Here is a 24,673-nt window from a genome sequence, read left to right on the forward strand (position 1 = left end):
GTGGTGAGTGCTATTAATATTAGTGTACGGTGCTGTAGATTTATCAGTGGTGAGTGCTATTAATATTAGTGTACAGTGCTGTAGATTTTTCAGTGGTGAGTGCTATTAATATTAGTGTACGGTGCTGTAGATTTTTCAGTGGTGAGTGCTATTAATATTAGTGTACAGTGCTGTAGATTTATCAGTGGTGAGTGCTATTAATATTAATGTACGGTGCTGTAGATTTATCAGTGGTGAGTGCTATTAATATAAGTGCACGGTGCTGTAGATTTATCAGTGGTGAGTGCTATTAATATTAGTGTACGGTGCTGTAGATTTATCAGTGGTGAGTGCTATTAATATTAGTGTACAGAGCTGTAGATTTATCAGTGGTGAGTGCTATTAATAATAGTGTATGGTGCTGTAGATTTATCAGTGGTGAGTGCTATTAATAATAGTGTATGGTGCTGTAGATTTATCAGTGGTGAGTGCTATTAATATTAGTGTACACAGCTGTAGATTTATCAGTGGTGAGTGCTATTAATATTAGTGTACACAGCTGTAGATTTATCAGTGGTGAGTGCTATTAATATTAGTGTACGGTGCTGTAGATTTATCAGTGGTGAGTGCTATTAATATTAGTGTACAGAGCTGTAAATTTATCAGTGGTGAGTGCTATTAATATTAGTGTACAGAGCTGTAGATTTATCAGTGGTGAGTGCTATTAATATTAGTGTACGGTGCTGTAGATTTATCAGTGGTGAGTGCTATTAATATTAGTGTACAGAGCTGTAGATTTATCAGTTGTGAGTGCTATTAATATTAGTGTACGGTGCTGTAGATTTATCAGTGGTGAGTGCTATTAATATTAATGTACGGTGCTGTAGATTTATCAGTGGTGAGTGCTATTAATATTAGTGCACGGTGCTGTAGATTTATCAGTGGTAAGTGCTATTAATATTAGTGTACGGTGCTGTAGATTTATCAGTGGTGAGTGCTATTAATATTAGTGTACGGTGCTGTAGATTTATCAGTGGTGAGTGCTATTAATATTAGTGTACGGTGCTGTAGATTTATCAGTGCTGAGTGCTATTAATATTAGTGGTGAGTGCTATTAATATTAGTGTACAGAGCTGTAGATTTATCAGTGGTGAGTGCTATTAATATTAGTGTACGGTGCTGTAGATTTATCAGTTGTGAGTGCTATTAATATTAGTGTACGGTGCTGTAGATTTATCAGTGGTGAGTGCTATTAATATTAATGTACGGTGCTGTAGATTTATCAGTGGTGAGTGCTATTAATATTAGTGCACGGTGCTGTAGATTTATCAGTGGTGAGTGCTATTAATATTAGTGTACGGTGCTGTAGATTTATCAGTGGTGAGTGCTATTAATATTAGCGTACGGTGCTGTAGATTTTTCAGTGGTGAGTGCTATTAATATTAGTGTACGGTGCTGTAGATTTATCAGTGCTGAATGCTATTAATATTAGTGGTGAGTGCTATTAATATTAGTGTACAGAGCTGTAGATTTTTCAGTGGTGAGTGCTATTAATATTAGTGTACGGTGCTGTAGATTTTTCAGTGGTGAGTGCTATTAATATTAGTGTACAGTGCTGTAGATTTATCAGTAGTGAGTGCTATTAATATTAGTGCACGGTGCTGTAGATTTATCAGTGGTGAGTTCTATTAACATTTGTGTACGGTGCTGTAGATTTATCAGTGGTGAGTGCTATTAATATTAGTGTACGGTGCTGTAGATTTATCAGTGGTGAGTGCTATTAATATTAGTGTACGGTGCTGTAGATTTATCAGTGGTGAGTGCTATTAATATTAGTGTACGGTGCTGTAGATTTATCAGTTGTGAGTGCTATTAATATTAGTGTACAGTGCTGTAGATTTTTCAGTGGTGAGTGCTATTAATATTAGTGTACGGTGCTGTAGATTTATCAGTGGTGAGTGCTATTAATATTAGTGTACGGTGCTGTAGATTTTTCAGTGGTGAGTGCTATTAATATTAGTGTACAGTGCTGTAGATTTATCAGTGGTGAGTGCTATTAATATTAATGTACGGTGCTGTAGATTTATCAGTGGTGAGTGCTATTAATATTAATGTACGGTGCTGTAGATTTATCAGTGGTGAGTGCTATTAATATTAGTGCACGGTGCTGTAGATTTATCAGTGGTGAGTGCTATTAATAATAGTGTACGGTGCTGTAGATTTATCTGTGGTGAGTGCTATTAATATTAGTGTACGGTGCTGTAGATTTATCAGTGGTGAGTGCTATTAATAGTGTACGGTGCTGTAGATTTTTCAGTGGTGAGTGCTATTAATATTAGTGTACACAGCTGTAGATTTATCAGTGGTGAGTGCTATTAATATTAGTGTACGGTGCTGTAGATTTATCAGTGGTGAGTGCTATTAATAGTGTACGGTGCTGTAGATTTTTCAGTGGTGAGTGCTATTAATATTAGTGTACACAGCTGTAGATTTATCAGTGGTGAGTGCTATTAATATTAGTATTCGGTGCTGTAGATTTATCAGTGGTGAGTGCTATTAATATTAGTGTACGGTGCTGTAGATTTATCAGTGGTGAGTGCTATTAATATTAGTGTACGGTGCTGTAGATTTATCAGTGGTGAGTGCTATTAATAATAGTGTATGGTGCTGTAGATTTATCAGTGGTGAGTGCTATTAATATTAGTGTACGGTGCTGTAGATTTATCAGTGGTGAGTGCTATTAATATTAGTGTACGGTGCTGTAGATTTATCAGTGGTGAGTGCTATTAATATTAGTGTACGGTGCTGTAGATTTATCAGTGGTGAGTGCTATTAATATTAGTGTACGGTGCTGTAGATTTATCAGTGGTGAGTGCTATTAATATTAGTGTACGGTGCTGTAGATTTATCAGTGGTGAGTGCTATTAATATTAGTGCACGGTGCTGTAGATTTATCAGTGGTGAGTGCTATTAATATTGATGTACGGTGCTGTAGATTTATCAGTGGTGAGTGCTATTAATATTAGTGTACGGTGCTGTAGATTTATCAGTGGTGAGTGCTATTAATATTAGTGCACGGTGCTGTAGATTTATCAGTGCTGAGTGCTATTAATATTAATGTACGGTGCTGTAGATTTATCAGTGCTGAGTGCTATTAATATTAATGTACGGTGCTGTAGATTTATCAGTGGTGAGTGCTATTAATATTAATGTACGGTGCTGTAGATTTTTCAGTGGTGAGTGCTATTAATATTAGTATTCGGTGCTGTAGATTTATCAGTGGTGAGTGCTATTAATATTAGTGCACGGTGCTGTAGATTTATTAGTGGTGAGTGCTTTTAATATTAGTGTACGGTGCTGTAGATTTTTCAATGGTGAGTGCTATTAATATTAGTGTACGGTGCTGTAGATTTATCAGTGGTGAGTGCTATTATTAGTGTACGGTGCTGTAGATTTTTCAGTGGTGAGTGCTATTAATATTAGTATTCGGTGCTGTAGAATTATCAGTGGTGAGTGCTATTAATATTAGTGCACGGTGCTGTAGATTTATTAGTGGTGAGTGCTATTAATATTAATGTACGGTGCTGTAGATTTTTCAGTGGTGAGTGCTATTAATATTAGTGTTCGGTGCTGTAGATTTATCAGTGGTGAGTGCTATTATTAGTGTACGGTGCTGTAGATTTATCAGTGGTGAGTGCTATTAATATTAATGTACGGTGCTGTAGATTTTTCAGTGGTGAGTGCTGTTAATATTATTATTCGGTGCTGTAGATTTATCAGTGGTGAGTGCTATTAATATTAGTGTACAGTGCTGTAGATTTATGAGTGCTGAGTGCTATTAATAATAGTGTATGGTGCTGTAGATTTATCAGTGGTGAGTGCTATTAATATTAGTGTACGGTGCTGTAGATTTATCAGTGGTGAGTGCTATTAATAATAGTGTATGGTGCTGTAGATTTATCAGTGGTGAGTGCTATTAATATTAGTGTACGGTGCTGTAGATTTATCAGTGATGAGTGCTATTAATATTAGTGTACGGTGCTGTAGATTTATCAGTGGTGAGTGCTATTAATATTAGTGTACGGTGCTGTAGATTTATCAGTGATGAGTGCTATTAATATTAGTGTACGGTGCTGTAGATTTATCAGTGATGAGTGCTATTAATATTAGTGCACGGTGCTGTAGATTTATCAGTGGTGAGTGCTATTAATAATAGTGTACGGTGCTGTAGATTTATCAGTGGTGAGTGCTATTAATATTAGTGTACGGTGCTGTAGATTTATCAGTGGTGAGTGCTATTAATAATAGTGTATGGTGCTGTAGATTTATCAGTGGTGAGTGCTATTAATATTAGTGTACGGTGCTGTAGATTTTTCAGTGGTGAGTGCTATTAATATTAGTGTACGGTGCTGTAGATTTTTCAGTGGTGAGTGCTATTAATATTAGTGTACGGTGCTGTAGATTTATCAGTAATGAGTGCTATTAATAGTGTATGGTGCTGTAGATTTTTCAGTGGTGAGTGCTATTAATATTAGTGTACGGTGCTGTAGATTTATCAGTGGTGAGTGCTATTAATAGTGTACGGTGCTGTAGATTTATCAGTGGTGAGTGCTATTAATATTAGTGTACAGTGCTGTAGATTTATCAGTAATGAGTGCTATTAATAGTGTACGGTGCTGTAGATTTATCAGTGGTGAGTGCTATTAATATTATTGTACGGTGCTGTAGATTTTTCAGTGGTGAGTGCTATTAATATTAGTGTACACAGCTGTAGATTTATCAGTGGTGAGTGCTATTAATATTAGTGTACGGTGCTGTAGATTTATCAGTGGTGAGTGCTATTAATATTAGTGTACAGAGCTGTAGATTTATCAGTGGTGAGTGCTATTAATATTAGTGTACGGTGCTGTAGATTTATCAGTGGTGAGTGCTATTAATATTAGTGTACAGTGCTGTAGATTTATCAGTGGTGAGTGCTATTAATATTAGTGTACAGAGCTGTAGATTTATCAGTGGTGAGTGCTATTAATAATAGTGTATGGTGCTGTAGATTTATCAGTGGTGAGTGCTATTAATATTAGTGTACACAGCTGTAGATTTATCAGTGGAGAGTGCTATTAATATTAGTGTACACAGCTGTAGATTTATCAGTGGTGAGTGCTATTAATATTAGTGTACGGTGCTGTAGATTTATCAGTGGTGAGTGCTATTAATATTAGTGTACAGAGCTGTAGATTTATCAGTGGTGAGTGCTATTAATATTAGTGTACGGTGCTGTAGATTTATCAGTGGTGAGTGCTATTAATAATAGTGTATGGTGCTGTAGATTTATCAGTGGTGAGTGCTATTAATATTAGTGTACACAGCTGTAGATTTATCAGTGGTGAGTGCTATTAATAATAGTGTATGGTGCTGTAGATTTATCAGTGGTGAGTGCTATTAATAATAGTGTATGGTGCTGTAGATTTATCAGTGGTGAGTGCTATTAATATTAGTGTACACAGCTGTAGATTTATCAGTGGTGAGTGCTATTAATATTAGTGTACACAGCTGTAGATTTATCAGTGGTGAGTGCTATTAATATTAGTGTACGGTGCTGTAGATTTATCAGTGGTGAGTGCTATTAATATTAGTGTACAGAGCTGTAGATTTATCAGTGGTGAGTGCTATTAATATTAGTGTACAGAGCTGTAGATTTATCAGTGGTGAGTGCTATTAATAATAGTGTATGGTGCTGTAGATTTATCAGTGGTGAGTGCTATTAATATTAGTGTACACAGCTGTAGATTTATCAGTGGTGAGTGCTATTAATATTAGTGTATGGTGCTGTAGATTTATCAGTGGTGAGTGCTATTAATATTAGTGTACGGTGCTGTAGATTTATCAGTGGTGAGTGCTATTAATATTAGTGTACACAGCTGTAGATTTATCAGTGGTGAGTGCTATTAATATTAGTGTACGGTGCTGTAGATTTATCAGTGGTGAGTGCTATTAATATTAGTGTACGGTGCTGTAGATTTATCAGTGGTGAGTGCTATTAATATTAGTGTACGGTGCTGTAGATTTATAAGTGATGAGTGCTATTAATATTAGTGTACAGTGCTGTAGATTTATCAGTGGTGAGTGCTATTAATATTAGTGTACGGTGCTGTAGATTTTTCAGTGGTGAGTGCTATTAATATTAGTGTACGGTGCTGTAGATTTATCAGTGGTGAGTGCTATTAATATTAGTGTACACAGCTGTAGATTTATCAGTGGTGAGTGCTATTAATATTAGTGTACGGTGCTGTAGATTTATCAGTGGTGAGTGCTATTAATATTAGTGTACGGTGCTGTAGATTTATCAGTGGTGAGTGCTATTAATATTAGTGTACGGTGCTGTAGATTTATCAGTTGTGAGTGCTATTAATATTAGTGCATGGTGCTGTAGATTTATCAGTGGTGAGTGCTATTAATATTAGTGTACAGTGCTGTACATTTATCAGTGGTGAGTGCTATTAATATTAGTGTACGGTGCTGTAGATTTATCAGTGGTGAGTGCTATTAATATTAGTGCATGGTGCTGTAGATTTATCAGTGGTGAGTGCTATTAATATTAGTGTACGGTGCTGTAGATTTATCAGTGGTGAGTGCTATTAATATTAGTGTACGGTGCTGTAGATTTATCAGTGGTGAGTGCTATTAATATTAGTGTACGGTGCTGTAGATTTATCAGTGATGAGTGCTATTAATATTAGTGTACACAGCTGTAGATTTATCAGTGATGAGTGCTATTAATATTAGTGTACGGTGCTGTAGATTTATCAGTGGTGAGTGCTATTAATATTAGTGCACGGTGCTGTAGATTTATCAGTGGTGAGTGCTATTAATATTAGTGTACGGTGCTGTAGATTTATCAGTGCTGAGTGCTATTAATATTAGTATTCGGTGCTGTAGATTTATCGGTGGTGAGTGCTATTAATATTAGTGTACAGAGCTGTAGATTTATCAGTGGTGAGTGCTATTAATATTAGTGTACGGTGCTGTAGATTTGTCAGTGGTGAGTGCTATTAATATTAGTGTACGGTGCTGTAGATTTATCAGTGGTGAGTGCTATTAATATTAGTGTACACAGCTGTAGATTTATCAGTGGTGAGTGCTATTAATATTAGTGTACAGAGCTGTAGATTTATCAGTGGTGAGTGCTATTAATATTAGTGTACGGTGCTGTAGATTTATCAGTGGTGAGTGCTATTAATATTAGTGTACAGAGCTGTAGATTTATCAGTGGTGAGTGCTATTAATATTAGTGTACGGTGCTGTAGATTTATCAGTGCTGAGTGCTATTAATATTAGTGTACGGTGCTGTAGATTTATCAGTGGTGAGTGCTATTAATATTAGTGTACGGTGCTGTAGATTTATCAGTGGTGAGTGCTATTAATATTAGTGTACGGTGCTGTAGATTTATCAGTGGTGAGTGCTATTAATATTAGTGTACAGAGCTGTAGATTTATCAGTGGTGAGTGCTATTAATATTAGTGTACGGTGCTGTAGATTTATCAGTGGTGAGTGCTATTAATATTAGTGTGCGGTGCTGTAGATTTATCAGTGGTGAGTGCTATTAATATTAGTGTACGGTGCTGTAGATTTATCAGTGGTGAGTGCTATTAATATTAGTGTTCGGTGCAGTAGATTTATCAGTGGTGAGTGCTATTAATATTAGTGTACGGTGCTGTAGATTTCTCAGTGGTGAGTGCTATTAATATTAGTGTACGGTGCTGTAGATTTATCAGTGGTGAGTGCTATTAATATTAGTGTACGGTGCTGTAGATTTTTCTGGGTCGGCATGATGGGAGTTGTGCCCATGTGAATATTTTTGTCCTTTCGTGTTTCTTCCTAGTCCTTGCCTGCAGCTGCCTTGTCCTGACACCAGGTGGCAGCCTCGCTCCTCCTCCTTCCTGCGATGTGCTGAGCGGATGATGGTGGTTGTCCTGTTCTTCTGTAGAGCTGGTGGTGGTCGTGTTGTGTGTGACGGTCCGCTCCGTGGCGCCTGTGCCACTAACTCCTTCCTTCTCAGTGGGTACATTGTAGCGAGGACCCCTCATTCTGCGGCCCCCATGGCTCGGACGGTCGCTTTGTCGCGGTTTCTCAGGGTTAGCGCATTTCTTCATGTGTGATCCCATTATGTGCACGCTGTGTCCGTATGGAAATGATGAGAGTTGTAGTGCAGGGCGATATCTGCAGAAACAAGTGAATATGTGGAAAGTGGTGGAACCGTGCGCCCGCTGCGTGCCTTCCACGTATCGGGGGCCACAATCAGCCTCCATCGTCCTCTAGGAGCAGCAGGAAGATTATCTGGGAAGATCAATATTTTTGTATAAGATATTGGTCACGGCCCCTCAGTCCCTGGTCATTATCAGCTCTGGGGCCCCTCAGTCTCTGGTCATTATCAGCTCTGGACCCCGCAGTCCCTGCTCATTATCAGCTCTGGGACCCCGCAGTCCCTGGTCATTATCAGCTCTGGGACCCCGCAGTCTCTGGTCATTATCAGCCGTGGGGCCCCGCAGTCCCTGCTCATTATCAGCTCTGGGACCCCGCAGTCCCTGGTCATTATCAGCTCTGGGACCCCGCAGTCCGTGGTCATTATCAGTTCTGGGACCCCGCAGTCCCTGGTCATTATCAGCTCTGGGGCCCCGCAGTCCCTGGTCATTATCAGCTCTGGGACCCCGCAGTCCCTGGTCATTATAAGTTCTGGGACCCCGCAGTCCCTGGTCATTATCAGCTCTGGGACCCCGCAGTCCCTGCTCATTATCAGCTCTGGGACCCCGCAGTCCCTGGTCATTATCAGCTCTGGACCCCGCAGTCCCTGGTCATTATCAGCTCTGGGGCCCCGCAGTCCCTGGTCATTATCAGCTCTGGGACCCCGCAGTCCCTGGTCATTATCAGTTCTGGGACCCCGCAGTCCCTGGTCATTATCAGCTCTGGGACCCCGCAGTCCCTGGTCATTATCAGCTCTGGACCCCGCAGTCCCTGGTCATTATCAGCTCTGGGGCCCCGCAGTCCCTGGTCAATATCAGCTGTGGGACCCCGCAGTCCCTGGTCATTATCAGCTCTGGGGCCCCGCAGTCCCTGGTCATTATCAGCTGTGGGACCATACGGTCCCTGGTCATTATCAGCTCTGGACTCCGCAGTCCCTGGTCATTATCAGCTCTGGTGCCCCGCAGTCCCTGGTCATTATCAGCTCTGGGACCCCGCAGTCCCTGGTCATTATCAGCTCTGGCACCCCGCAGTCTCTGGTCATTATCAGCTCTGGGACCCCGCAGTCCCTGGTCATTATCAGCTCTGGGACCCCGCAGTCCCTGCTCATTATCAGCTCTGGGACCCCGCAGTCCCTGGTCATTATCAGCTCTGGACCCCGCAGTCCCTGGTCATTATCAGCTCTGGGGCTCCGCAGTCCCTGGTCATTATCAGGTCTGGGGCCCCGCAGTCCCTGGTCATTATCAGCTCTGGACCCCGCAGTTCCTGGTCATTATCAGCTCTGGGGCCCCGCAGTCCCTGGTCATTATCAGCTCTGGGGCTCCGCAGTCCCTGGTCATTATCAGCTCTGGGACCCCGCAGTTCCTGGTCATTATCAGCTCTGGGGCCCCGCAGTCCCTGGTCATTATCAGCTCTGGGGCCCCGCAGTCCCTGGTCATTATCAGCTCTGGGGCCCCGCAGTCCCTGGTCATTATCAGCTCTGGGGCTCCGCAGTCCCTGGTCATTATCAGGTCTGGGGCTCCGCAGTCCCTGGTCATTATCAGCTCTGGACCCCGCAGTTCCTGGTCATTATCAGCTCTGGGGCCCCGCAGTCCCTGGTCATTATCAGCTCTGGGGCTCCGCAGTCCCTGGTCATTATCAGCTCTGGGACCCCGCAGTTCCTGGTCATTATCAGCTCTGGGGCCCCGCAGTCCCTGGTCATTATCAGCTGTGGGACCCCGCGGTCCCTGGTCATTATCAGCTCTGGACTCCGCGGTCCCTGGTCATTATCAGCTCTGGGGCCCCGCAGTCCCTGGTCATTATCAGCTCTGGGACCCCGCAGTCCCTGGTCATTATCAGCTCTGGCACCCCGCAGTCTCTGGTCATTATCAGCTCTGGGACCCCGCAGTCCCTGGTCATTATCAGCTCTGGGACCCCGCAGTCCCTGGTCATTATCAGCTCTGGGGCCCCGCAGTCCCTGGTCATTATCAGCTCTGGGACCCCGCAGTCCCTGGTCATTATCAGCTCTGGCACCCCGCAGTCTCTGGTCATTATCAGCTCGGGGACCCCGCAGTCCCTGGTCATTATCAGCTCTGGGACCCCGCAGTCCCTGCTCATTATCAGCTCTGGACCCCGCAGTTCCTGGTCATTATCAGGTCTGGGGCCCCGCAGTCCCTGGTCATTATCAGCTCTGGGGCTCCGCAGTCCCTGGTCATTATCAGGTCTGGGGCCCCGCAGTCCCTGGTCATTATCAGCTCTGGACCCCGCAGTTCCTGGTCATTATCAGCTCTGGGGCCCCGCAGTCCCTGGTCATTATCAGCTCTTGGGCTCCGCAGTCCCTGGTCATTATCAGCTCTGGGACCCCGCAGTTCCTGGTCATTATCAGCTCTGGGACCCCGCAGTCCCTGCTCATTATCAGCTCTGGGACCCCGCAGTCCCTGGTCATTATCAGCTCTGGACCCCGCAGTTCCTGGTCATTATCAGGTCTGGGGCCCCGCAGTCCCTGGTCATTATCAGCTCTGGGGCTCCGCAGTCCCTGGTCATTATCAGGTCTGGGGCCCCGCAGTCCCTGGTCATTATCAGCTCTGGACCCCGCAGTTCCTGGTCATTATCAGCTCTGGGGCCCCGCAGTCCCTGGTCATTATCAGCTCTGGGACCCCGCAGTTCCTGGTCATTATCAGCTCTGGGGCCCCGCAGTCCCTGGTCATTATCAGCTCTGGGGCCCCGCAGTCCCTGGTCATTATCAGCTCTGGACCCCGCAGTTCCTGGTCATTATCAGCTCTGGGGCCCCGCAGTCCCTGGTCATTATCAGCTCTGGGGCTCCGCAGTCCCTGGTCATTATCAGCTCTGGACCCCGCAGTTCCTGGTCATTATCAGCTCTGGGGCCCCGCAGTCCCTGGTCATTATCAGCTCTGGGGCTCCGCAGTCCCTGGTCATTATCAGCTCTGGGACCCCGCAGTTCCTGGTCATTATCAGCTCTGGGGCCCCGCAGTCCCTGGTCATTATCAGCTGTGGGACCCCGCGGTCCCTGGTCATTATCAGCTCTGGACTCCGCGTTCCCTGGTCATTATCAGCTCTGGGGCCCCGCAGTCCCTGGTCATTATCAGCTCTGGGACCCCGCAGTCCCTGGTCATTATCAGCTCTGGCACCCCGCAGTCTCTGGTCATTATCAGCTCTGGGACCCCGCAGTCCCTGGTCATTATCAGCTCTGGGACCCCGCAGTCCCTGCTCATTATCAGCTCTGGGACCCCGCAGTCCCTGGTCATTATCAGGTCTGGGGCCCCGCAGTCCCTGGTCATTATCAGCTCTGGGGCTCCGCAGTCCCTGGTCATTATCAGGTCTGGGGCTCCGCAGTCCCTCGTCATTATCAGCTCTGGACCCCGCAGTTCCTAGTCATTATCAGCTCTGGGGCCCCGCAGTCCCTGGTCATTATCAGCTCTGGGGCTCCGCAGTCCCTGGTCATTATCAGCTCTGGGACCCCGCAGTTCCTGGTCATTATCAGCTCTGGGGCCCCGCAGTCCCTGGTCATTATCAGCTGTGGGACCCCGCGGTCCCTGGTCATTATCAGCTCTGGACTCCGCGGTCCCTGGTCATTATCAGCTCTGGGGCCCCGCAGTCCCTGGTCATTATCAGCTCTGGGACCCCGCAGTCCCTGGTCATTATCAGCTCTGGCACCCCGCAGTCTCTGGTCATTATCAGCTCTGGGACCCCGCAGTCCCTGGTCATTATCAGCTCTGGGACCCCGCAGTCCCTGCTCATTATCAGCTCTGGGACCCCGCAGTCCCTGGTCATTATCAGCTCTGGACCCCGCAGTTCCTGGTCATTATCAGGTCTGGGGCCCCGCAGTCCCTGGTCATTATCAGCTCTTGGGCTCCGCAGTCCCTGGTCATTATCAGCTCTGGGACCCCGCAGTCCCTGGTCATTATCAGCTCTGGGACCCCGCAGTCCCTGCTCATTATCAGCTCTGGGACCCCGCAGTCCCTGGTCATTATCAGCTCTGGACCCCGCAGTTCCTGGTCATTATCAGGTCTGGGGCCCCGCAGTCCCTGGTCATTATCAGCTCTGGGGCTCCGCAGTCCCTGGTCATTATCAGGTCTGGGGCCCCGCAGTCCCTGGTCATTATCAGCTCTGGACCCCGCAGTTCCTGGTCATTATCAGCTCTGGGGCCCCGCAGTCCCTGGTCATTATCAGCTCTGGGGCTCCGCAGTCCCTGGTCATTATCAGCTCTGGGACCCCGCAGTTCCTGGTCATTATCAGCTCTGGGGCCCCGCAGTCCCTGGTCATTATCAGCTCTGGGGCCCCGCAGTCCCTGGTCATTATCAGCTCTGGACCCCGCAGTTCCTGGTCATTATCAGCTCTGGGGCCCCGCAGTCCCTGGTCATTATCAGCTCTGGGGCTCCGCAGTCCCTGGTCATTATCAGCTCTGGACTCCGCGGTCCCTGGTCATTATCAGCTCTGGGCCCCGCAGTCTCTGGTCATTATCAGCTCTGGGGCCCCGCAGTCCCTGGTCATTATCAGCTCTGGGCCCCGCAGTCTCTGGTCATTATCAGCTCTGGGACCCCGCAGTCCCTGGTCATTATCAGCTCTGGACCCCGCAGTTCCTGGTCATTATCAGGTCTGGGGCCCCGCAGTCCCTGGTCATTATCAGCTCTGGGGCTCCGCAGTCCCTGGTCATTATCAGGTCTGGGGCCCCGCAGTCCCTGGTCATTATCAGCTCTGGACCCCGCAGTTCCTGGTCATTATCAGCTCTGGGGCTCCGCAGTCCCTGGTCATTATCAGCTCTGGGGCCCCGCAGTCCCTGGTCATTATCAGCTCTGGACCCCGCAGTTCCTGGTCATTATCAGCTCTGGGGCCCCGCAGTTCCTGGTCCTTATCAGCTCTGGGGCCCCGCAGTCCCTGGTCATTATCAGCTCTGGGGCCCCGCAGTCCCTGGTCATTATCAGCTCTGGGGCCCCGCAGTCCCTGGTTATTATCAGCTGTGGGCCCCGCAGTCCCTGGTCATTATCAGCTCTGGGACCCCGCAGTCCCTGGTCATTACCAGCTCTGGGGCCCTGCAGTCTCCCCTCATTACTCGCCTGCGGTGGTCGCAGTGAGCGCAGTGTCCAGCAGGGGGCAGCAGTCGCTCACGGACTCTTTATGAATGAGTGTCGGCAGCGCCCCCGCCTCCGCCGCTCTCGGGCTACATGTCTATCTGCACGTTTCCATGAGTCACCGGTTGCAGCTGCTGCTGTGAATGAAAGGGAACGCGGGAAAGAGGCGACAGATTTCGTGACGTCGCTTTTAACTCTTTGCTGCCCTCTGTGCTCCAGTGTTACCTGCAGGAAGGATTTTCCGTGCGGTTTTATTCGGTCACGGTGTCTGCTCAATGGCAACTTGTTACCGTATATACCGAGAGTATAAACCCACGATATTACATGAGGTCTTACTGTAGCCCCCGACACTGCACTATGGGGGTCCATGACGACGGTGTCTGGGCAACAGTGGGGGAGACCATAGATCTGAGCAGAGGAGAGCGTAGATCTGAGCAGAGGAGAGCGTAGATCTGAGTAGAGGAGAGCATAGATCTGAGCAGAGGAGAGCGTAGATCTGAGCAGAGGAGGGCGTAGATCTGAGCAGAGGAGAGCGTAGATCTGAGCAGAGGAGAGCGTAGATCTGAGCAGAGGAGAGCGTAGATCTGAGCAGAGGAGGGCGTAGATCTGAGCAGAGGAGGGCGTAGATCTGAGCAGAGGAGAGCGTAGATCTGAGCAGAGGAGAGCGTAGATCTGAGCAGAGGAGAGCGTAGATCTGAGTAGAGAAGAGCGTAGATCTGAGCAGAGGAGAGCGTAGATCTGAGCAGAGGAGGGCGTAGATCTGAGCAGAGGAGGGCGTAGATCTGAGCAGAGGAGGGCGTAGATCTGAGCAGAGGAGGGCGTAGATCTGAGCAGAGGAGAGCGTAGATCTGAGCAGAGGAGAGCGTAGATCTGAGCAGAGGAGAGCGTAGATCTGAGCAGAGGAGAGCGTAGATCTGAGCAGAGGAGGGCGTAGATCTGAGCAGAGGAGAGCGTAGATCTGAGCAGAGGAGAGCGTAGATCTGAGCAGAGGAGAGCGTAGATCTGAGCAGAGGAGGGCGTAGATCTGAGCAGAGGAGGGCGTAGATCTGAGCAGAGGAGAGCGTAGATCTGAGCAGAGGAGGGCGTAGATCTGAGCAGAGGAGGGCGTAGATCTGAGCAGAGGAGAGCGTAGATCTGAGCAGAGGAGAGCGTAGATCTGAGCAGAGGAGGGCGTACATCTGAGCAGAGGAGACCGTTGATCTGAGCAGAGGAGACCGTAGATCTGAGCAGAGGAGAGCGTAGATCTGAGCAGAGGAGAGCGTAGATCTGAGCAGAGGAGAGCATAGATCTGAGCAGAAGAGGGCTTAGATCTGAGCAGAGGAGGGCGTACATCTGAGCAGAGGAGAGCGTAGATCTGAGCAGAGGAGACCATAGATCTGAGCAGAGGAGAGCGTAGATCTGAGCAGAGGAGAGCATAAATCTGAGCAGAGGAGACCATAGATCTGAGCAGAGGAGAGCGTACATCTGAGCAGAGGAGAGCGTAGATCTGAGCAGAGGAGTCCGTAGATCTGAGCAGAGGAGACCATAGATCTGAGCAGAGGAGAGCGTAAATCTGAGCAGAGGAGCGCGTAGATCTGAGCAGAGACCTGCCCATGAAGGGTTAATGGTCGGTTTTGCGCTGATATGTAGGGGGCGCCCTCCGTGCACATTCTTAATACTTTGTAGCGGAATGATGGGTTGTCAGGAGCACGATTACAATTAGTCGCCGAGGATTATGGGGGTTCTTGGGGTTGATTATGGTCTCTACGGTCGTATCATTAGGCTTCCACTTCTGTAAAGTCATTAGCAACTCAGCAGTATATATCAGAGGACTGTGCAGGGCGAGGCCGCTCCTCAGGGGCGGGGACCTGTTGTGAGTTCTGTTTTTGGGCTCCCTCTGGTGGTTACTGATGGTACTGGGTGATTTGTGTTCTGCTGTCTCTGGTGTCCACCTGTTCTATTAGGATTTGGGAGTTTCCTATTTAACCGGGCTTTCTTGTCATTTCCCCGCCGGCTATCAAGGTTATCAGAGTGTTTTGTTACCTCAGCTTCTGGCTTCAGTAATCTTCAGGACAAGCTAAGTTTTTGTTTTTCTTGTTCCACGTTTTGATTTATTTTTGTCTTGTCCAGCTTGCATATAATTGTTTCTTTGCTGCTGGTTGCTCTAGCGGGCTGTAATTGCTCCTCATGTTCCATGAGTTGGAACATGAGTTCAAGTAATTACAGGATGGTTTTTTGAAGGGTTTTTTGCTGACCGCGCAGTTTACTTTTGTATCCTCTGCTATCTAGTTTTAGCGGGCCTCATTTTGCTGAATCTGATTTCATACTGTGTATGTGCCTTCCTCTCATTTCACCGTCATTATATGTGGGGGGCTGCTATTTCTGTGGGGTATTTCTCTGGAGGCAAGAGAGGTCTGTGTTTCTTCTAATAGGGGAAGTTAGATCTTCGGCTGGTGCGAGACGTCTAGGATCAACGTAGGCACGTTCCCCGGCTATTGTTATTTGTGTGTTCAGGTTTAGGGTCGCGGTCAGCTCAGGTTTATCATGGACGTCCAGAGTTTAGCTTCCAGCTTGAATAATCTTGCTGCTAAGGTTCAAAATATACAAGATTTTGTTGTACATGCTCCTATGTCTGAACCTAGAATTCCTATTCCAGAGTTCTTTGCTGGAGATAGATCTAGTTTTCTGAATTTTAGGAACAATTGCAAGCTGTTCCTTTCTTTGAAATCTCGCTCTTCTGGAGACCCTGCTCAGCAGGTTAAGATTATTATATCTTTCCTGCGGGGTGACCCTCAAAATTCGGCATTTGCATTGGCACCAGGGGATCCTGCGTTGCTTAATGTGGATGCGTTTTTTCTGGCATTGGGTTTGCTCTATGAGGAACCTAACCAAGAGATTCAGGCTGAAAAAGCTTTATTAGCTCTCTCTCAGGGGCAAGATGAAGCAGAAATATATTGTCAAAAATTTCGGAAATGGTCAGTGCTTACTCAGTGGAATGAGTGCGCTCTGGCTGCAAAGTTCAGAGATGGCCTTTCTGAGGCCATTAAAGATGTTATGGTGGGGTTCCCTGCGCCTACGGGTCTGAATGAGTCTATGACTATGGCTATTCAGATTGATCGGCGTTTACGGGAGCGCAAACCTGTGCACCATTTGGCGGTGTCTTCTGAACAGGCACTTGAGACAATGCAATGTGATAGAGTTCAGTCTAGAAGTGAACGGCAAAACTATAGGCGGAAAAATGGGTTGTGCTTTTATTGTGGTGATTCAGATCATGTTATATCAGCATGCTCTAAACGCACAAAAAAGGTTGATAAGTCTGTTACCATTAGTACTTTACAGTCTAAGTTCATTCTGTCTGTGACTCTGATTTGCTCATTATCATCCATTTCCGTCGATGCCTATGTAGATTCAGGCGCTGCCCTGAGTCTTATGGATTGGTCATTTGCCAAGCGATGTGGGTTTAGTCTTGAGCCTCTGGAAGTCCCTATTCCTTTGAAGGGAATTGACTCTACACCTTTAGCTATGAATAAACCTCAGTACTGGACACAAGTGACCATGCGTATGACTCCCGTTCATCAGGAGGTGATTCGCTTCCTGGTGTTGTATAATTTACATGATGTTCTAGTACTTGGTCTGCCATGGTTACAAACTCATAATCCAGTCCTTGACTGGAAAACAATGTCTGTGTTAAGCTGGGGATGTCAGGGGGTTCATGATGATGCACCTCCGATTTCTGTCGCTTCATCTACTCCTTCTGAGGTTCCTGTATTTTTGTCGGATTATCGGGATGTTTTTGAGGAGCCTAAGCTCAGTTCGCTTCCTCCTCACAGGGATTGCGATTGTGCTATAGATTTGATTCCTGGCAGTAAATTTCCTAAAGGTCGTTTGTTCAATCTGTCAGTGCCAGAGCATACTGCTATGCGGGATTATGTTAAGGAGTCCTTGGAAAAGGGACATATCCGTCCATCTTCGTCCCCTTTGGGAGCAGGTTTTTTTTTCGTGGCCAAGAAAGATGGGTCCTTGAGACCTTGTATAGATTATCGTCTTTTGAATAAGATTACCGTAAAATATCAGTATCCTTTGCCTTTGTTGACTGATTTGTTTGCTCGCATTAAGGGGGCTAAATGGTTCACTAAGATTGATCTCCGGGGTGCGTATAATCTTATACGAATAAAGCAAGGTGATGAGTGGAAAACCGCATTTAATACGCCTGAGGGCCATTTTGAGTATTTGGTAATGCCTTTCGGACTTTCTAATGCTCCTTCAGTCTTCCAGTCCTTTATGCACAATATTTTCCGTGAATATCTGGATAAATTTATGATTGTGTATTTGGATGATATTTTGTTTTTTTCTGATGACTGGGAGTCTCATGTTCAGCAGGTCAGGAAGGTGTTTCAGGTCCTGCGGGCTAATTCCTTGTTTGTAAAAGGCTCAAAGTGTCTCTTTGGAGTCCAGAAGATTTCTTTCTTGGGGTATATTTTTTCCCCTTCTACTATTGAGATGGATCCCGTCAAGGTTCAGGCTATTTGTGACTGGACGCAGCCTACATCTCTTAAGAGTCTACAGAAGTTCTTGGGCTTTGCTAATTTCTATCGTCGTTTTATAACTAATTTTTCTAGTGTTGTTAAGCCTTTGACGGATTTGACTAAGAAGGGTGCTGATGTTGCTGATTGGTCTCCTGCGGCTGTGGAGGCCTTTCAGGAACTTAAACGCCGGTTTTCTTCTGCTCCTGTGTTGCGTCAGCCTGATGTTTCGCTTCCTTTCCAAGTTGAGGTTGATGCTTCCGAGATTGGAGCGGGGGCGGTTTTGTCACAGAGAAGCTCCGATTGCTCGGTGATGAAGCCATGTGCGTTCTTTTCTAGAAAATTTTCGCCCGCTGAGCGGAATTATGATGTGGGTAATCGGGAACTTTTGGCCATGAAGTGGGCATTTGAGGAGTGGCGTCATTGGCTGGAGGGTGCTAGACATCGTGTGGTGGTCTTGACTGATCACAAAAATCTGATTTACCTTGAGTCTGCCAGGCGTCTGAATCCTAGACAGGCTCGTTGGTCACTGTTTTTCTCTCGTTTCAATTTTGTGGTTTCATACCTGCCAGGTTCAAAGAATGTGAAGGCGGATGCTCTTTCTAGGAGTTTTGTGCCTGACTCCCCTGGAAATTCTGAGCCCACTGGTATCCTTAGGGATGGGGTGATTTTGTCGGCCGTATTCCCAGACTTGCGACGTGCTTTGCAGGAGTTTCAGGCGGGTAAACCTGATCGTTGTCCGCCTGAGAGACTGTTTGTTCCGGATAGCTGGACCAGTAGAGTCATCTCTGAGGTCCATTCTTCTGCGTTGGCAGGTCATCCTGGAATATTTGGTACTAGAGACTTGGTGGCCAGGTCTTTTTGGTGGCCTTCCTTGTCTAGGGATGTGCGTTCTTTTGTGCAGTCTTGTGAGGTTTGTGCTCGGGCTAAGCCTTGCTGTTCTCGAGCCAGTGGATTGTTGTCACCTTTGCCTATCCCGAAGAGGCCTTGGACGCACATTTCCATGGACTTTATTTCGGATCTCCCTGTCTCTCAAAAAATGTCCGTCATCTGGGTTGTGTGTGACCGCTTTTCTAAAATGGTTAATCTTGTACCCTTGCCTAAGTTGCCTTCCTCCTCTGAGTTGGTCCCTCTGTTTTTCCAGAACGTGGTTCGTTTGCATGGGATTCCGGAGAACATCGTTTGTGACAGGGGATCCCAGTTTGTGTCTAGATTTTGGCGGACGTTCTGTGCTAAGATGGGCATTGATTTGTCCTTTTCGTCTGCATTCCACCCTCAGACGAATGGCCAGACGGAGCGAACTAATCAGACCTTGGAAACTTATTTGAGGTGTTTTGTTTCTGCTGATCAGGATGACTGGGTTACCTTTTTGCCGCTGGCCGAGTTTGCCCTTAATAATCGGGCTAGTTCTGCTACCTTGGTTTCTCCTTTCTTTTGTAATTCGGGGTTTCATCCTCGTTTTTCCTCTGGTCAGGTGGAGCCTTCTGATTGTCCTGGAGTGGACATGGTGGTGGATAGGTTGCATCAGATTTGGAGTCATGTGGTGGACAATTTGAAGTTGTCCCAGGAGAAGGCTCAGCAGTTTGCTAATCGCCGTCGCCGCGTGGGTCCTCGACTTCGTGTTGGGGACTTGGTGTGGTTGTCTTCTCGTTTTGTTCCTATGAAGGTCTCTTCTCCTAAGTTCAAGCCTCGGTTCATCGGTCCTTATAGGATCTTGGAAATTCTTAACCCTGTGTCGTTTCGTTTGGATCTCCCGGCATCGTTTGCTATTCATAATGTGTTCCATCGGTCATTGTTGCGGAGGTATGAGGTACCTGTTGTTCCTTCGCCTGAGCCTCCTGCTCCGGTGCTGGTGGAAGGAGAATTGGAGTATGTTGTGGAGAAGATCTTGGATTCTCGTGTTTCCAGACGGAAACTCCAATATTTGGTCAAGTGGAAGGGTTATGGTCAGGAGGATAATTCTTGGGTGGTTGCCTCTGATGTTCATGCTGCTGATTTGGTCCGCGCTTTTCATAGGGCTCATCCTGGTCGCCCTGGTGGTTCTCGTGAGGGTTCGGTGACCCCTCCTCAAGGGGGGGTACTGTTGTGAGTTCTGTTTTTGGGCTCCCTCTGGTGGTTACTGATGGTACTGGGTGATTTGTGTTCTGCTGTCTCTGGTGTCCACCTGTTCTATTAGGATTTGGGAGTTTCCTATTTAACCGGGCTTTCTTGTCATTTCCCCGCCGGCTATCAAGGTTATCAGAGTGTTTTGTTACCTCAGCTTCTGGCTTCAGTAATCTTCAGGACAAGCTAAGTTTTTGTTTTTCTTGTTCCACGTTTTGATTTATTTTTGTCTTGTCCAGCTTGCATATAATTGTTTCTTTGCTGCTGGTTGCTCTAGCGGGCTGTAATTGCTCCTCATGTTCCATGAGTTGGAACATGAGTTCAAGTAATTACAGGATGGTTTTTTGAAGGGTTTTTTGCTGACCGCGCAGTTTACTTTTGTATCCTCTGCTATCTAGTTTTAGCGGGCCTCATTTTGCTGAATCTAATTTCATACTGTGTATGTGCCTTCCTCTCATTTCACCGTCATTATATGTGGCGGGCTGCTATTTCTGTGGGGTATTTCTCTGGAGGCAAGAGAGGTCTGTGTTTCTTCTAATAGGGGAAGTTAGATCTTCGGCTGGTGCGAGACGTCTAGGATCAACGTAGGCACGTTCCCTGGCTATTGTTATTTGTGTGTTCAGGTTTAGGGTCGCGGTCAGCTCAGGTTCCATCACCCTAGAGCTCGTTGGTGCTTGTCCTTTTGTGATTCCCTGCCATTGGAATCATGACAGGGACCTATGAGCTGAGTCCATCCTGATTGGAGAAGGCGGAGCCCTCCCCGCAGCCTCACACTATCGCCACATTTCCTGGATATTTGAGGCAGCAGAGGCCCCGACTCAGGGAGGCTGAATGGGCCATTTTCCTGCGGAGGTCTGTCTCTCTACACTGGGTGGTCAAAGGATTATCATACATTTATCTTCTACAAGTGATGTAACCTCCTGATTCAGGATGACGAGGTGTCCGGGGCCCCGCTTCACGCTGGGCGGAGCTTAATCACACAACTGTTTATGGATCGCCCCCACGTAAGGGCAATGGGGTACTCGGTACCGGGTCCTTCAGTTCCCTCAGCGGGGATGTCACGGTGGCCCGACCCAGACTGTGAGTCTATGAGGGGCGCCCAATAAAAAGGCAGAGTTTGTAGATAACGGTAGTGTTCGTGATGCCACCTGTGGTGTTCGGTCAGGGTGACCAACGCTGCTTAGGGGTCCGCTGGGGTGATGGAATGGCAGCTAGATGGCACACCTTCCCACAGGTGAAGTATATCCCCAGGGCTTCTCAGAAGTGTAGATGTTGATGGTGGATGGTGCAAGGCGCGGTGAATAACGAGGACACAATGGTTGCAGTCTCTTAACCTTTACGGAAGGCTTCAGGATCCACAGTCCAGAGTGCCGGATGACAGGGTAGCAGGGTCCGGCCGGTCTGATGGCAATTCCAGAGTCCTCTTATCTAGGTGGAAATCAGTAGCCTTCCCCTTGCACACAGTAACGTAGTAGGTCCCTACGTGCATTAGCTCCCATAGGGTCCTCACTGTGGTTACTTCTCTCTCTCTGTCCCCCAGATGGATAGGACAAACCCGTATGACGGTGGTGGCCTGAGGCTATTTTATAAGGACCCTAGCGTCGCCCCTCCTCCGCGTTGCCACCGTGTCTGCTTAGGTGTTTAGGTCGGACAGCCAACTTGGAATCGACTGCCCTGCCGGTCTCTGAAGTAAAGCGTAGAGTCTATTACTCCCTCGGTGTTCCAGCCACCGGATCTGCGCTCAGAGGGAGGCAGCCTGCTTCTAGCTGGTCCCCCACTGATGTTTCACTCCTGTTGCTATGACTTCTGTGCTCACTCACTACAGCACACTTCCCTTCTTGTCCGAGCCCAGTCTGCTTCTCTCCCTCTCCTTCTCCTTCCGACTCTCTGACTCACTCTCCCTGACTTCCTAACCAACTCCCAGTTTTACCCAAGTGTGAGGAGTGGCCTAGTAGATAGAACCCTTAGCTCCCCCTAGTCGACTGGCGTGTGAAGTGTGTGTGTGGCTGTGATACCTGGTAAGGTGAACTCCTTTGGTGCCATCAGACGTAACATCACTCCCCCTGGTGGAAGAACGACATTACTGCAATGGCCCGGACTCTGGGGCACTGCACTTACTCAAAATTATGGCTTATAAGTAGGAAGGAAACTGCCGGTCAACTCCTATGAGGGAGCATCACACACACAAGGGGAGGAGCATAATGTGAGGGGGAGGAGCACACTATACTCCAGGGGAGGAGCACAATATGAGGAGGAGGAGCACACTATACTCCAGGGGAGGAGCACAAGGTGAGGAGGAGGAGCACGCTATACTCCAAGGGAGGAGCACAATGTGATGGGGAGGAGCACACTATATTCCAGGGGAGGAGCACAAGGTGAGGAGGAGGAGCGCACTATACTCCAGGGGAGGAGCACAATGTGAGGAGGAGGAGCACACTATACTCCAGGGGAGGAGCGTAATGTGAAGGGGAGGAGCACACTATACTCCAGGGGAGGAGCACAATGTGAGGGCGAGGAGCGCACTATACTCCAGGGGAGGAGCGCGCTATACTCCAGGAGAGAAGTACAATGTGAGGGGGAGGAGCACACTATACTCTAGGGGAGGAGCACAATATACTCCAGGGGAGGAGCGCACTATACACCAGGGGAGAGCACACTATACTCCAGGGGAGGAGCACAATGTGAGGGGGAGGAGCACACTATACTCCAGGGGAGTAGCACAATGTGAGGAGGAGGAGCAAACTATACTCCAGGGGAGGAGCACACTATACTCCAGGGGAGGAGCATAATGTGAGGAGGAGGAGCACACTATACTCTAGGGGAGGAGCACAATATACTCCAAGGGAGGAGCATAATGTGAGGAGGAGGAGCACACTATACTCCAGGGGAGAAGCGTACTGTGAGGAGGAGGAGCACACTAATAGCCTCTAATTCCAACAAAAGTAAGGATTTCTCTGGAACTGTGTGTCCCAACTAGCCCAAACTTGGTACCAATAGAAAGCCAATTGTAAAATAAGAAGGAGGGGTGTGCTGGGATTCTAACATGTTCTGGAGCGGAGATACGAGCATTATACAAATTTGTGTTAAATTTGGCGAGTCTGAGGAGAGGGGAGGGTCTGAGGAAACCAACCCTTTTACTGATGTCACCAGGCTGAGCTATAAGTTTTATGCAAGTAGAAAAGCCGCGGAGACACCATCACATGTTTCTCAACGCAAGCAATAAATAGCCAGGTCTTTCCCCGGGAAGGAACAACCACGGGAAGGGCAGCATCCATAAAGGAAAACCACCTATGCCAAAACATGGTATCCATCCACAGACAGCTGTTTCGGGGTATTTGCCCCTCATCAGTGTGGAGTAGGAAACTGGCTATTAGGAGCAGTGCCTGGTAAAAGGACTATAAACATAAGGATGAATGACCTCGGGGAGATCAAAACATCCAACACCGCGAAGACACCATCACGTGTTTCTCAACGCAGTGATCCCCGGTGAAAGGCCTGGCTATTCACTGCTTGCGTTGAGAAACACGTGATGGTGTCTCCGCAGCTTCTTTACATGCATATGCATATTTCCCATAAGGGATGGGGGCAGTGTTCTGGATCACTGCGCTGAGAAACACGTGATGGTGTCTCCGCGGTGTTCGATCTTTTGATCTCCCCGAGGTCATTCATCCTTATGTTTATAGTCCTTTTTACTAGGCACTGCACACTATACTCCAGGGGAGGAGCACAATGTGAGGGGGAGGAGCACACTATACTCCATGGGAGGAGCACAATGTGAGGGGGAGGAGCACACTATACTCCAGGGGAGGAGCACAATGTGAGGGGGAGGAGCAAACTACTCTGGAGACCACAATGTATGAAGGAGGAGGAGCACACTATACTCCAGAGGAGGAGCACACTACAGAAGAGGAGCACTCTATACACCAGAGGAGGAGCACAATGTGAGGAGGAGCAACACACTATACTTCTGGGTAGAAGCATAATGTGCGATGGAGGAGCACACTATACTCTAGGGGAGGAGCACAATGTGAGGGGGAGGAGAACACTATACTCCAGGGGAGGAGCACAATGTATGGAGGAGGAGCACAATGTATGGAGGAGGAGCACACTATACTCCAGGGGAGGAGCACACTGTACTCCATAAGAGGAGCACACTATACTCCTGGGTAGAAGGATAATGTCGGACGGAGGAGCACATTATACACTAGGGAAAGAGAAGAATGTACAGAGGAGGAGCACATCTTTACTCCAGCAGAGTAGCACAATATATGGGAAGGTCCCTTCCAACTCTAAAATTTGAGGATTCTATAGCCCCCTGTGATGACAAAGCATTTCTCCTTAATTATGCCAGATGTAGATTCCGTAGGACCAGAATCATAAACTATGGTCTGAAGTTTTGACTCTTCTTGAAGGTTGAATTGATAGTTGCAAATGGACAAATGGTTATTTACTTTTTATATCAGCTCCTACAGTTTTTTTTTGTACCATTATCTTTGCAAAATATGGATGTTGGGTCACTGAACCACGATGTTTGCTGATATGTTGATTACACATTGTACCAGGACATGCAGTTTGTTGACTTACAAACATTGACGTATAAACTATAAATAGTCAAACATTGCGAGTTCACCTCATCACACCTGCCCATTGACCTGAGAATGATGGATTGAAGGTCAGTTGTGAACTATACAAGTAGACTTTCCCTCTGTCTCTGACTCTACAGGATGTCAGCATAGGGAACCATGGCCCCGGCTGGAAGAACACAGATCTGCATCATTAACCAT

The sequence above is a fragment of the Ranitomeya imitator genome, chromosome 5 (assembly GCF_032444005.1).
Source record: "Ranitomeya imitator isolate aRanImi1 chromosome 5, aRanImi1.pri, whole genome shotgun sequence".
Lineage (NCBI taxonomy): Eukaryota > Metazoa > Chordata > Amphibia > Anura > Dendrobatidae > Ranitomeya > Ranitomeya imitator.